This window comes from Chionomys nivalis, chromosome 1, assembly GCF_950005125.1.
Source record: "Chionomys nivalis chromosome 1, mChiNiv1.1, whole genome shotgun sequence".
Classification (NCBI taxonomy): domain Eukaryota; kingdom Metazoa; phylum Chordata; class Mammalia; order Rodentia; family Cricetidae; genus Chionomys; species Chionomys nivalis.
In genome coordinates, this window is record NC_080086.1 from 180,299,184 (window position 1) to 180,308,323 (window position 9,140).

The following is a 9,140-nucleotide window of genomic DNA, read 5'->3' on the forward strand; positions in this document are numbered from 1 at the left end:
GATCAATTAGAATTAACAAGAGAAATCAGGTTTTCTGTTGAAACAAAAGATAGTGGTAATGCCATAAGTCAAGATCTCCCGTCATCAAGTGAAAGGAGTTAGGGCTGGCAGAAGAGCCCAATGACCAGCATTGTGTGGCAGGACATCTATGGCCCTTGCTAACTTTCTGCTTGAATCTAAAATGTCTTAGCAATTCTAACAAGATAGAGCGTTTTATGAGTCTTTCAAACAGTAAGTGGGTACCATGGATTTTGCTGAATAGAATAGAATCACAATCATTTCTACAGAGCATCATTCTTTTTTTCTTTCTCTTTTTATTAATAAGCAAAATAATTAAAAACAAAAATATAACAACCTTAATGCAGAGTAGCAGTTAAATCAAACTGCTGCTGGAATTTAAGGATGTACCTATCTAAGGCACACACTTCCTCACTGTGAGGCACATGACTGTGTGTAGGGTGTGTGTATAAAAACCAACAAGAGTTTGAGAAATGGAAACCACTATGGGTCAGAAAGCATGAAATTTTCATTATGCAATCCCAAAACGCTCTGCTCTTTTCCTTTTCTTGGCCTCTGTATCCTCTGTGGTTCCAGTTCCAGCTGAACTTGTCATAATCCCAAATCTCTCCTTCCTTCTTTTCAGCTTCTCATCATCCTCAGACTTTCTAGGGATGGAAGAGACATTCAAACCAAATCTCTGTGCTCTTTCCTTTAGTTTATCCAGGTTAACCATAGGTTTGGTGTCAGATGACAGACCTTTTGTTGGAACAGAAGAAATTCCAAACCTAGCTGCCCGCGCAGCCTTCTTACTCTCCAAGCTTACAGGTACATTGAATCGTTCAGCCCTCTTCTGCATTCTTTCAGTCTGAGATATTCCAGATGTAATTTTTACCACCTTTTTTTCTGAGGCCACATCAACAGTTTTTTCCGGAGGTTCTTCTTCTTTAACAGGCAGTTCTATGGGCTTTGGTTATTCTTCCTCAGTCTCATCTCCCAGTACATCTTTTTCATTTGCCTCCTCTTCAGCATGTTCTTCAAGATACGCCTGCAGCCGATTGATAAGATCTTGTTTTATTCCCTTGGTCTCTAAACCACGAGCAAGACATTCTTGCTTTAGTTCAGCAAGCTTCAGCTTGTGCAGCTCCATCATCTCGGTCACCATTTTGCTGTGCCTTAACTCCACCAGACCCAGAGCATCATTCTTATGCCATAATGTGATTCAGAAAAATAATCACTCTTCCTTGGTGTAAAAGCGAATGGACTTTGTAATGAGTACTGCCAGAGAAGACAGCAGCCATGGAGATAAGGCATCTTGAATGGAAGGATGCCCATACCTTAACAACACACCATCTGTTATGAAACTTCAGATGCTTTTAAGAACTATTTTAATTGTTTTGCTTAATAGAATAATGTTTAATAAGTTAACCTTTTAATTGGCTAGAAATGTGATTTGCTAGGAGGAAGTTTATAAGAGGGAAATGCATTGTAAACATTATCATTTATTAAGACAGCGATAAAACATAAGAATAAAAACAATGCCCAAAAAACTTCTTTTCTTGCTCTAAGGTTTCGTTGTTTAGATGGCCAATTTTATCTTAAGATTGTGTCATATATTAAAACAAACAAGGTCTGGAGAGCTAGTTTAAAAGTTAAGAGGAGTTACTGTTCTTCCAGAAGACATTGCTTAGTTCCTAGTGCCTAAATCAGACAGCTCTCAAGCTGCGTCTACCTTGAGCTTTGGGGGACCTGATGCCCTCTTCAGGCCTCCCATTTATATGTGACATATATACACACATCTAAATTTCAAAATATATTTTAAAAAATAACAGTTCTCAAATATAAATAAAATATATATTATATTAATAATTGATAATGAGTTTAAGGTGACATTTTAATATAGCAATACTCCTTTGTGTTTATTTTTTATCTTTTCAGCATTCAATATTTTTTCTTTACAAAAGCCTTTTCTTTCATATTCACACTGCACTTATAAAAATTTGACTGTAACAATTCCAGGGGAGCACTGACCTTTATGATCTATTACTGCAGGGTTTGTCTCTTGGCAAGGTGCAGGAATGGTTCATATTAATGGGAGCATGACAGCTCTGAAAGGAAACCAGCTCATGGCATTATGAATCATGGCGCTCTAAAACATTTATAAATGAATGAAAAGGCTTGGGACTGACATGAATTATGAGGCTCATTATGGAACTGTAATTTCTCCAGTAATGCCTCAGAATGGCATGACACGTCCCTAGAAAAGTGGTTAAGACTTCCATTACATTATTTTTCTACTGGTAATTGGCTCTGGTCAACGGGGAATGTGGCTTGTATCCCAGGGGTACATGAGGCAGCATATCCTTTGCACGTAAACATTTCCATCAGCAACCATCCTGCAAGATGCTTTCTTTCATGGACCACACATTCCCATTGACCTTCAAGAAATAACAGGCTCTAGGGCAAAGATAGTATTTCTAATCTTTCCATTTCCTAAAGCAGGATTCAGATTCCTTCTATCTTGTCACTGACTCAGGCTGACACCAACTCAGTGACATTAATAAAGTTATTTTCCAAATCAGAAGAACACAAATTATTTAATTATAAGAAGCGTGAGAAGGAAAAAAATAATAAGTATGAAGTACTTATTAGTGCGAATAGATGTGTTCCTTACATTAGCACATCTTAGATTTCCACTCTCTCGATTAATCTCAGGCTAACAACTTCACTAATTAGGTGACTTGAAGAAGACGACCTTGAAATAACTAGAAGCCTACATTATCACTCCAAGAATATTTTGTATTAATGTCTAATAAAAAACTTATCAAAGCATATGTTTAAGCGATGACGAATGTGCTCATTTCAGATTTTTCATTATATTTGGTTTTGTTGGTTTATTTTATTTTTAATTCTTTGTGTGTGCTTCCCCATGTGCACATGTATGCTTGCGTGTGGTAACATACATGTGAGCGCAGGTGCCTGTGGAGGCCAGAAGACAGTATGGATCTCCTGAAGCTGGAGTCAGAGGTGGTTGTGAGTCACCTGATGTGGCTGCTGTGAACTGAACTGGAACCCTGTGGAAGATGAGTATACACCCTAACCACTGACTCGTCCTCTTTTCTTGTGAGTTGAACTGAAGGGAGAATACTCAGAGAGGATGACATTCCATGGCCAGAGCACTGATATTCCCAAATAACTGCCCAGCTCTCTGCTGTTCCACTTTTGATGAGAGGTGTGGTAACAGACAAACATTTCTCATTTGAACCATTGAGAGTTTAGGAATGTGAGAAATGTTAGCCTATTCTGAAAAATTACTGTTAAATAGAGTATCTCTATTGAAACATGACTAATCAAAACTCAGAGAGAGAGAAATTGGGGTTCAACCTGAAGACCCGAAAAGCAAAGCAGCCAGCTACTGGGTCTTACCTTGACCTCAGTCTGAAATGGTGATACTGCCTCCAGGAATATCAAAATGAGACTATCACTGTGAGCTGTCTCCTCCTGTTTTATATTCCTTTTTAGAACTGGAATTAAAGGCATGCACCACTGGAATTAAAGACATGCACCACCTGGTTTCTATGGCAACTAATGTGGCTATTAGGATTAAAGGTGTGTATTACCACTGCCTGGTCTGTAAGGCTGACCAAAGGGGCTGTTTTACTCTCTGATCTTCAGGCAAGATTTATTTATTGAAATACAAATAAAATGTGACTACATTTTCCCCTTTTGTCTAAAATAAAAAGGATATAATTAATATAAGAAAAACTATATACAAAGTACAAAGACTTTATATAATATATAAAGGCAATAAATGCATCAGCATTGTCTAGTTCATTTGCATCTGATAAATTCAGAGAAAACATTCCATATTTATCATATCTTGTTGAGTTCAAAATCTTCTATCTAATTTACTTTCTATCATAGCTTGCTTTCTGCATCTGGTAAACTATAACTATATCTAATCGTCAACTCCCAAAGAGACTCAAGAAAGAAATAATATTAACTGAGTAAGCAGGAAATGCAAACAAGCAACTTCCAAAAATGTGAGTAATGACAGAAACAGCTGAATGTCTGGACAGTAACCCAAAGTTCTTCTGCAATGTTGAGGCAGCCATATTCAACCTACAGGCCTAACATATCCAACAGACTTTTCTGTGAAGCAGGATATTTTGAAGGGGTGTCCCTTCTTGTCTTGACAATGTTAAGAAGTCACTTGCTCTGAGTTCTGCTTGTCCAATTAGGACAGCATACTGTTAGCTCATATAGAATATCCTTCTGTATATGTGTTGCTCTTATTTGTTAATGAATAAAGCTGCTTTGACCCATAGAAGGGCAGAATATAGCCAGACTGGAAAAGATAGAGATGAGAGAGAGAGAAAGAGGGAGAGAGAGAGAGAGAGAGAGAGAGAGAGAGAGAGAGAGAGAGAGAGAGAAATCAGAGATTCCAAGTAGCAGCCGAAGGAGGCAAACACCACGTAGCTGCCCAAGAAGCAAGATGTAACACCACAAACCTCATGATATAAAATAATAGAAATGGGCTCATTTAAGATGTAAGAGCTAGCTAAAAATATGCTTAAGCTATTGGCCAAAACAGTGTTTTAATTAATATAGTTTCTGTGTGATTATTTGAGTCTTGGTGGCTGAGAATAAAAGAGCAGTCTCTATTTACAGTCAGCAGTCAAGGCAAGGGCATTTTCTTGCCCGGTGGCTTACTTTTGCCACAAAGAAAGTAAATTCCGTATGAGGTTTCTTCAATGACCATTATCTTCTCTGAAGTAGATAGGTGTTGCCAGGAGCAGATATGTCTCATTGTCATAAAATAGAAGAACCTAGGTTATTAAAACATCTTTTGTTTATAAAGGTTTTTGCTCTGATAAAAACAGTAATTTAATTGCATACCATTATTGTTTACCACATAAGTATTAACTTCATATGTCTTTTGGGTTACATAGTGTTAGAATGCTTAACTGTACATGTGAGGTTGAGTTGTGGATATGAGTTACATGAAAACTGGTTATATTGATTTTTTCTTTTGATTATTCAATTTATTAGTTTCCCTCCCTGTATTTCCACAACACTACATTCTATTTTCTCTACCTTAGGAGTCCCTGCCCACAAATATGTCCTTTATTCTACACACAACTTCAGTGGTATCCTTATGGAAGACTTAAAATGTAACATTCACATAAAAAAGAAAACATATCATATTTGTCTTGGAGCTTTACCATACTGGGTGTGATTTTTTTCTTTCTCCATCCATTCATTCACCTCTGAGTTTTGTAATTTAAATTTTTATGTTGATTTTTTTATTGAGCTCTACATTTTTCTCTGCTCCCCTCCCTGTCTCTCCCTTCCCCCTTCAACCTTCCCCCAAGGTCCCCATGCTCCCAATTTGATCAGGGGATCTTATCTTTCTCTACTTTCTACTTCCCATGTAGATTAGATCTAAGTAAGTCACTCTTAGTGTCCTCATTGTTGTCTAAGTTCTCTGGGATTGTGGTTTGTAGATTGGTTTTCTTTACTTTATGTTTGAAAACCACCTATGAGTGAGTACATGTGATAATTGTCTTTCTGTGTCTGGGCTACCTCACTCAAAATAATGTTTTCAACTCCATCTACTTTCCTGCAAAATTCAAGATATCATTTTTTCCGCTGTGTAGTACTCCATTGTACAAATGTGCCATATTTTCCTTATCCATTCTTCAGTTGAGGGGCATTTAGGTTGTTTCCAAGTTCTGGCTATGACAAACAAAGCTGCTATGAACATATTTGAGCACATGTCCTTCTGGCACAATTGAGCATCCTTTAGGATATATACCCAAGAGTAGTATTGCTGGGTCTTGATGAAGGTTGTTTCCTAATTTTCTGAGAAATTGCTATACTAACATCCAAAGGGGTTGTACCAGCTTGCATTCCCACCAAGCAATACAGAAGTGTTTTCTTTTCTCCACAACCTCTCCAGCATAAGTTGTCATCAGTGCATTAAAACATCTTAAATGCCATATTCTGTAGATCTCTGAAATGTTTGAGGATCACCTATCTCAAATAGATCTTTGTTTGTCCTTGAAAACATGCCTAATATGACTACAAGTTCAATTATACTAGGTGGTTAACTACTAACCTATATTTCCATATTATCCTAAACAGTTGGTAATAATAAGTTTCAAGGACTAAAATTTGCATTACACTGTTAAATGAGCTGTATAGGTACAATACCTTGAGAAAGATTAGAAATGTATGTACAGTATGTTTTAACAAAATTAATCTCATATTTGTATCAATATACAAAATTTGTATACAATATACAAAAGTTCAATTCAATTTAAATCTCATAGTTACTTTTTAAACGTAGATTCAATAATCTATTGTTTTGTCTTATCATATCTATATCCTCCCTTTTTTCTCTTCAGAGTAGATTCAATAATTTATCCTTTTATCCTATCATATCTATCCCCCTTTTTTACAAAACAAGATCATATCTATATCCCCCCTTTTTCCTTTTCAAAACAAGAACCTTGAATCTAATTTCCTTTGTTTAGCTTATTTCCTGATCATTATCCATAACAACTTCTAACCAACACAGTAAATAAAAACAAACATCCATAATCCATTTCTTAGGGGAAATGTGAGCATAGTTTTCTAGGCTACTTCCTGCTGATTGGGGGCACTGATAATCTTATGAGGACCTGAAGAAAATTTAAGATTATTGTCACGTCCTGACCAGAGTATTCTATGAGACTGGATCATCTTTTATTTATTTATTTATTTATTTTTATTGAAAAAAAAATTTTCTGCCTCCTCCCCGCCTCCCATTTCCCTCCCCCTCCTCCCACCCCTCTCCCCCTCCCCCCCACTCCTCTTCTCCTCCCTCTCCAGTCCCAGGAGCAGTCATGGTTCCCTGCCCTGTGGAAAGTCCAAGGTCCTCCCCCCTCCATCCAGATCTAGGAAGTTGAACATCCAAACTGGATCATCTTAACAAACAGTCTTAAAGCTGGATGTAGAACTCAGAGGAAACTGCAACAGAGGTGCTCTAAAATAGTTGATCATCTGAGCCAACTATCGAGATTTTTCAGGAGATCTTCCTTGATCAAATCTTATTTTTCTTAACCCAGAATGAATCCACAGCCTCTCATTTCCTGTGGAAACAAAAGCAAAACCTGTTCCCCAAAGTAATATACCTTTTGACTTAAATTTTGAAGTCAAAGCATTTTCAAAATATAAATGTTGGATTAATTCAGCAGCATTTATAATTAAATGTCTTTTAGCAGCTGTTGCTCCTTCCTCAGCAGTCAAACAATTTAACGACAGCATAATAACTTACAGTATCTTGATTCTCTGTATTTTTTCGATCTTTATGTGACTTTATTTTGTTTAGTTTTACTCTGTTATTTTATTTTTATTTATTTATTTTTTTGAGACAGGTTTTCTCTGTGTATCTTTGGCTGTCCTAGAACTAGCTCTGTAGACAAGGCTGCCCTTGAACACACAGAGGTCTGTCTGCCTCTGCTTCCCAAGTTCTGGCATTAAAGGTGTGTGTCACCACAGCCAACTACTCTCTTTTTGACTTGTAAGGACTTTCTCTATCTGTTTTCTTTTCTCTCGCAAGCCTCTGTATATTTTTTTCCCAGTGGAAATGACTAGACTGAAATACACTTTAATGAGAAACATTTCCTCCTAACTGCGGTTTGTAATCTGCACCCGTGTGACATCAAGACTTTGCTTCCTGCTCCACAGGCTTCAGATGCCACTGTACCACCAATTTCCCAGTGCTCTTGAGGCACGTACCAGACATGGTCTCTTCTGTGGGAAGTCCTTGTGGCAGCTTCAGGGGCTGGATAAGTATCAAGTGTTTAACTACTTTCAACTTTGCGTTCACTGAAGGGATGTTCTTGTGAATTTGAGGGGTGTGTGCCTTCTGCAGTCCAAGCATCTTGATTGTATCCTTTTTCCAATATGGAGGTCTTTTGTACTTTTTATTCTTGTAACAATGTGTAGTTTATGAGGGTGCTGGGGGTCCCCATCCTTTTTTTCATGATCTTCAGGTTTAGGCTGAAACACTTTATCTGGAATCCTTGATCTGGTAAATTTGTGACGAATCCAATCTGTACCAATGAGAGATTCCACACCTTTCTTCACAGTCTGCAGTCTTCCTGGAGGCCTCTGAAATACTGAACGCAAAACACCAGCCGTAAGTGTCGTAATTCTTCCTTGCAGAGGCCGCGACCTCTCGGTGCAGCCGAAAGAAGCGGAACACTTCCGTATATTTTTAAACATGCTGTAAACTGTTTAGAAGTTTCTTTTGTCTGAATCTGTCTTTACTGTATATCTCTTTTTTTTTTCTCACCACATGAGTCTTTTATTTGCCAAGTAATATGGTTAGGATTAAAGCTGCAAATTTGGTGACTGCTCTGCCCCACTCCTTGGCTTTCTGAGAGTCTAGCTTCATGGTGGAGGTACTAACAGGAGACAGGTTTTATACCACAACTCAATCCATACCACCACCAAGAAGCATGTCGGTGGCTGCTCATAAACACCATTTAAGTGTTTGGTGGCAGGACCTTGTAAAAGAGCTGTGAGCTGTTTGCTGCTAACACTGAGTCAGGAAGCCTTTGTTAAATGAGACACACTTGCCTCTAGCAAACAGAGACCACCCAAGAAAATGTTGTTACCAAGAAGCTATACTTAACTATGCTCTTTTATGTCTAGAGTCCTTCCTAAACTGTCTCAGGTTTTATGTGCATGTAATTATTCCACATTAATGATAAATGAAGCACTACTAATAAAACCTCAGAGAGAGAAATTGGGGGTTATCCTTAAGACCTGAAAAGCTAACAGTCAGCCACTGGTTCTTACCTCAACCTCAGTCTGAAACAGCAAATTTGTCTCCAGAAATCTCAGAATGAGCCTGTCACTGTGAGCTGTCTCCTCCCATTTTATAATCCTTTCTAAGGCTGGAATTAAAGGCATGCACCACCTGGTTTCTATGGCAACTGGTGTGGCTACTGGGATTAAAGGTGTATATTACCACTGCCTGGTCTGTAAGGCTGACCAATAGGGCTGTTTTACTCTCTGATCTTCAGGGAAGATTTACTTATTAAAATACAAATAAAATACCACTATTTTAAAATATATGAAAGCAAATG

At 37.7% G+C, this 9,140-nt stretch overlaps 2 pseudogenes; both read right to left on the reverse strand.

The window, feature by feature from the left end:
- Nucleotides 1–306: 306 nt before the first annotated feature.
- On the reverse strand, nt 307–1,162 carry LOC130882742 (SAP domain-containing ribonucleoprotein-like; annotated as a pseudogene).
- Nucleotides 1,163–7,640: 6,478 nt separating this feature from the next.
- LOC130862965 (39S ribosomal protein L30, mitochondrial-like) lies at nt 7,641–8,271 on the reverse strand (annotated as a pseudogene).
- Nucleotides 8,272–9,140: the final 869 nt, after the last annotated feature.